This window comes from Otolemur garnettii, unplaced genomic scaffold, assembly GCF_000181295.1.
Source record: "Otolemur garnettii isolate 467f Iridium unplaced genomic scaffold, OtoGar3 scaffold00046, whole genome shotgun sequence".
Classification (NCBI taxonomy): domain Eukaryota; kingdom Metazoa; phylum Chordata; class Mammalia; order Primates; family Galagidae; genus Otolemur; species Otolemur garnettii.
The window spans coordinates 642,178-648,310 of NW_003852441.1; the positions used below are offsets into that span (position 1 = coordinate 642,178).

The 6,133-nt window shown below is 42.5% G+C and overlaps 1 protein-coding gene across 3 annotated transcripts in view; it reads right to left on the minus strand.

Annotated features, from left to right (window-relative positions):
• The window catches only part of TOM1L2 (target of myb1 like 2 membrane trafficking protein), a 137,519-nt gene that overhangs the window by 15,508 nt on the left and 115,878 nt on the right, over positions 1-6,133 (minus strand). The window lies entirely within an intron of this gene.

Consider the following 6,133-nt stretch of genomic DNA (forward strand, 5'->3'; position numbering starts at 1 on the left):
AGCCGTCATTGTTGTTTGGCGGGTCCGGGCTGGGGATTTGAACCCGCCACCTTAGGTGTACGTGGCTGGCGCCTTAGCCGGTTGAGCCATAGGCGCCGAGCCCCAACCTGTAACTCTTAAGGAAGAGCCTTCAAAAAATAAATTACAAGTACAAAGCCTATTGACTACAGGATGGGAGATCCCTCTCCCAAGCAGGAGGCCTGCCGCAGGCTATCTGTGAACAAGCAGGGAACAAAAGACCTCTCATTTTACCTTGCTGGAGAGAGCTGCTAAACTCCAGGTCTCTTTCTCCAGGGAGGTCCCACTTATGTAGCTAGACACTACCCTGGCAGGCATAAAATTGAACAGATATTTTCCCCCACAAGTCCAAACTCCCAGTCCACCCTTTCCCCCTCGCATGGTGGTCTGAAGTTCTGCAGAGCACAGAGTGTTTGGTCTTGTCCTGAGAGATATGGGAATAGTGTGGATTGTGAACCATTAGGACAGAATCTGTGACTAAAGGGGAAGAAAGAGGGTGTGGGAAGAAAGGGACACTCAGTGGGACGAGGAGCAGTCCTCTGTTATGACTATGCCCTGCCAGTGGTGGTGTTGACCCTCAGTTCAGGCTATGTCTGGCAGGATGGGGTGCAGAACCCCCAGCTCTGATGGCACCACCAGCAGGACAGTGGCTGCCCTGTGTGGACTGAGTTTGGTAGACAGGGCTGGTCCCCAGCCCCTGCTGGGTCTGCAAACAGAGGCTTGCTAGGTGTGGACTGAGACCTGAGAGCAAGGGTGTGGTCCCCTGATTCCAACAGAACCCTGGAGCAGTGACTTACTGGGTGTGAACCAAGACCTGAGGGCTAGGGCATGGTCCTCTGTCTCCAGTGGGGTTGGTGAGCAGAGGCTTACCGGGTGAGGACTGAGACCTGTGGGCAGAGTGCAGTGCCTGACTCTAACAGAGCCTGCGAACAGAGGCTCGCCAGGCAGTGGACTGAGACTGGCAGGTGGGGGTGTGGTCCCTTCACTCCAACTGATCTGGCAAGCAGAGGCTAGCTGGGTGTAGACTGAGACTGGAGGGCAAGGCCTGGTGCCCTGACTCCAATAGAGCCTGAGAACAGAGGCTTGCCAGGCAGTGGACCGAGACTGGCAGGCAGGGGTGTGGTCCCCTGACTCCAACTGGTCTGGCAAGCAAAGGCTAGCTGTGTGTGGACTGAGACCAGTGGGCAAGGGTGTACCCCCTGGTTCCAACTGGGCCTGTGAGCAGAGAAGCGGACATTAGTGTGGACTGAGTCTGGTAGGTGGGAATGTGGATCCCTGGCTCCAATTGTGCTCTTGGAGACCCTTGAATCCCTCTCTGTTGAGCAGAGTTTGCACTGCCTGAGACAATTTAATTGGAACCCGTGTCTGGGGCTGTCCATTTGGGGTCATTCTGAGATTGACCTTCAAAGCTCTGTAGCAGAAAAGAACTAAAGGGTAGCGGCTGGGCACTGCAGCTGTTTGTATCTCTTCACAGTTGAGATTTAAACCTAATACTGTGGTTTCTTAGGATAACGCAGAGGTTGACTGATATCAAAACAGAGCTACCTTGTGCTATCTCACCAAGTATGTCCTCAGAATCTCCGACCAAAACTCTGAAAGGGGCCTTTGTAAGGTTGTAGGAGATAAACCACAATTATAAAGCCTAGAGCTTTGGTACGGGGCTATCTCTACTACCTGGGAACTACAATTCAATCTCACCCTACCAGTTCTAATAACCAAATGGTGGAAGATAACCATGGTGCAGACCCAACAGAAGAACTCTGGCAGCATGAATAACCAGAGTAGATCAATCCCCCCACGAAATGACAAAGGAGACACAACTGAAGATGCCATGCATGGACAAATGCAGAAATGTCAGAAATCAAATTCAGAATATGGATTGCAAATAAGATAAACAAAATGGAAGAAAAGATAGAATTGAATTCCAAAGAATAGTTCTAAAGTTGTCTCAAGAAATTAATGAATTCAAAGCCCAAGTCACTGAAGATATGGACATAATGAGAAAAGAGAAAGCAGAGCTCAAGGAAACAGAAAAGTTAGTTGAGGAGTTCCAAAAAGCAGTAGAATTCCTCAGTAATAGAATTGACCAGGCAGAAGAAAGGAACTCTGAAACTAAAGACAAAGCTTTTGAACATTCCCAAACACTCAAAGAGGCAGACAAATGGAGAGTAAAAACTGATCATTCCCTGAGAGAGTTGTGGGATCACTCCAAAAGATCAAACATTTATCTTATAGGAATTCCTGAAGGAGAAGAGGATGGCCCTAAAGGTACAGATGCTCTACTCCAAGAGATTCTGGAGTAGAATTTCTTTTTTTTTTTTCAGTTTTTGGCCGAGGCTGGGTTTGAACCCACCACCTCTGGCATATGGGGCCGGCACCCTACTCATTGAGCCACAGGCACCACCCCGAGATTTTGGAGTAGAATTTCCCAAGCATTTGAAGAGATACAGAATTTCAGATAGCAAAGAGTTTCAGAACCCCACCAAGACTCAATCCAAATAAACCATCCCCTGGACACATTGTGATTAACTTTGCCAAAGTTGAGATGAAGGAGAAAATTCTGCAAACAGCCAGATGTAAGAAAAGAATCACTTACAAAGGGAGAAATATCAGAATGACTGCAGATTTCTCAGCTGAAATGTTTCAAGCGAGAAGATGGTCATCGACCTTCCATCTTCTAAAATAAAACAACTTCCAGCCCAGGATCTGTATCCAGCTAAACTGAGTTTAATTTGTGATGGGGAAATCAAGAACTTTAATGACATAGACATGTTGAAGAAATTTGCCATAACTATACCAGCTCTCCAGGATATTCTCAGACCCATCCTCCACAAAGACCAGTGCAATGCTCTATCTCCAAAGTAAATTTACCCAGAAATTTTTGAACAAAACCCAACTTCCACAGTGGGGAAAGGATTAAAAATGTCGACTGGACATCCAAAAATCATGACACCCAAAACACAATCAGGCTTATCAATTCTCTCAATTAATGTGAATGGTTTAAATTGTCCTCTAAAGAGGTACAGGCTGGCTAACTGGATACATAAACTCAGATATCTATTGTATACAAAAATCTCACCTTACCTTAAAGGATAAAAATAGACTCAGGATGAAGGGATGGACTTGTATAATACAGGCAAATGGAAACCAGAAAAAAGCAGAGCTTGCAATTTTAGTAGCAGATACAACAAAGATAAAGAAAGATAAGGGAAGTCACTACATATTTGTCAAGGGAAACACCCAACATGAAAAGATTTTGATGGCTCGGCGCCTATAGCTCAACCGGCTAAGGCGCCAGCCACGTACACCTAAGGTGGCGGGTTCAAATCCCCAGCCCGGACCCACCAAACAACAATGACGGCTGCAACCAAAAAAAATAGCCGGGCGTTGTGGCGGGCACCTGTGGTCCCAGCTACTTGGGAGGCTGAGGCAGGAGACTCGCTTGAGCCCAGGAGTTGGAGGTTGCTGTGAGCTGTAATGCCACGGCACTCTACCCAGGGGGACAGCTTGAGGCTCTGTCTCAAAAAATAAAATAAAATAAAATAAAAGCAAGTGATATCTCTTCTTTAAAAAAAAAAAAAAGAAAAGATTTTGATAATTAACATTTATGCACCAGAATGCTCCTCAATTCATAAAGCAGACCCTAATGGATATGAACAACTTGATATCTCCCTGCACTGTAATAGTTGAGATGTTAACACCCCTTTGACTAAACAGAGAAATTAATATTAGACTTAAACCTGACCATAGAACAAATGGACTTTACAGACATCTACAGAACATTTCACCCTAATAAAACTGAATATACATTCTCATCAGCTCACGGGTCATCCTCCAAAATAGATCATATCCTAGGATACAAGTCTAACCTCAAGAAATTTAAAAGTGTAGAAATTATTCCCTGTATCTTCTTGGATCACCATGGAATAAAAGTTGAACTCAACAGCAACAGGAATCATCATACTTAAACAAAGTCATGGAAACTAAATAATCTTAGGCTGAATGATAGCTGGGTCAAAGACAAGATTAAGAAGGAAATCATCAAATTTTTGGAACAAAATTATAACGAAGACACAAATTATCAAAACTTGTGGGATACTGCAAAGGAAGTCCTAAGAGGGAAATTTATAGCATTTGAAGCATTCATCAAGAAAACAGAAAGAGAGGAAGCCAACAACTTAATGGATCATCTCAAGTGACTGGAAAAGGAGGAATATTGCAACCCCAAACCTAGCAGAAGAAAAGAAATAACCAAAATTAGGGCAGGGTTAAATGAAATTGAAAATAAAAGAATTATTCAGAAGATCAACGAAACAAAAAGTTGGTTTTTTGAAAAGATTAGCAAAATTGATAAACCTTTGGCCAACCTAACCAGAAATAGAAAAGTAAAATCTCTAATATCATCTATCAAAACGATAAAGGAGAGATAACAACAGCCACTTCAGAAATTTAAAAAATCTTCAATGATTACTACAAAAATCTCTATTCCCAGAAATATGAAAATCTGAAGGAAATGGACCAATACCTGGAAGCACACCACCTTCCAGACTCAACCAGAAAGAATTAGAAATCTTGAATAGACCTATATCAATCACTGAAATATTATCAAGAATATGAAATCTCCCAAAAAAGAAAAGTCTGGGACCAGATGGCTTCACATCTGAATTCTATCAAATCTTTGAAGAGGAACTAGTGCCAACAATAGTCAAGCTGAAAATATAGTCAAGGACTCTATTCCTTTTACAATAGTGCCAAGGAAGATGAAATATCTGGGAATTTACCTAACAAAGGACGTGAAAGACCTCTACAAAGAGAACTATGAAACTCTGAGAAAAGAAATAGCTGAAGATGTTTTTTTTTTTTTTTTTTTTTGACAGAGCCTCAAGCTGTCCCCCTGGATAGAGTGCCATGGCTTCACTGCTCACAGCAACCTCCAACTCCTGGGCTCAAGCGAGTCTCCTGCCTCAGCCTCCCAAGTAGCTGGGACCACAGGTGCCTGCCACAATGCCCGGCTATTTTTTGGTTGCAGCCATCATTGTTGTTTTGGTGGGCCTGGGCTGGATTCGAACCCGCCACCTCAGGTGTATGTGGCTGGCGCCTTAGCTGCTTGAGCCACAGGCGCCGAGCCTGAAGATGTTAACAAATGGAAAAACATACTATGCTCATGGCTGGGAAGAATCAACATTGTTAAATGGTTAGGGTAGTTAATTGCTTTGGGTAGTATGGACATTTTAACAATGTATTTGAGGTTTTTTTTCTGATTCCATATAAAATGAAGTACTATTTTTTTCAAGTTCTTTCAAGTATGACAATGGTGCTTTAAAAGGGATTGCATTAAATCTGTAGAATCAACATTGTTAAATGGGTAGGGTAGTTAATTGCTTTGGGTAGTATGGACATTTTAACAATACTACCCATTTAACAATTTTAAGCAGAAAAAACCTTGAATAGCAAATACATCACTCAGAAATAAGAACAAATCAGGAGGTATCACATTACCAGACTTCAGGCTATACTATAAATCTATAGTGATCAAAACAGCATGATACTGGCACAAAAACAGAGAGGTAGATTTATGGAACAGAATAGAGAACCAAGAGATGAACCCAGCTACTTACCGTCATTTGACCTTCAACAAGCCTATCAAAAATATTTAGTGGGGGAAAGACTCCCTATTTAACAAATGGTGCTGAGTGAACTGGCTGGTGACCTGTAGAAGACTGAAACTGGATCCCCACCCATTAACTAAGGAGACCAGATTTTAACATTGGTAAAGCAGGACACCATTGACGGGGGCTGGGGGGGGTGCGGAGGAGGGGTGTGTTCTTAATTAAAAATTTGGTCTATATGGAGCAACAAAAATTTTCATAGAATGCAAAAATAGTAATATATATTTTTTAATTTCAACATAAGTACAATTTACAAATATAATACATTAAAAAAATTATGTATACGGTGGCACCTGTGGCTCAAAGGAATAGGGCACTAGCCCCATACACTGAAGGTGGCCGGTTCAAACCCAGCCCTGGCCAAAAAAAAAAATATATTATGTATAGTATTATTTTATTCTTTGGCATATTTCTCATTTGAGTGAATTTTTTTTTCTTTTTTTTTT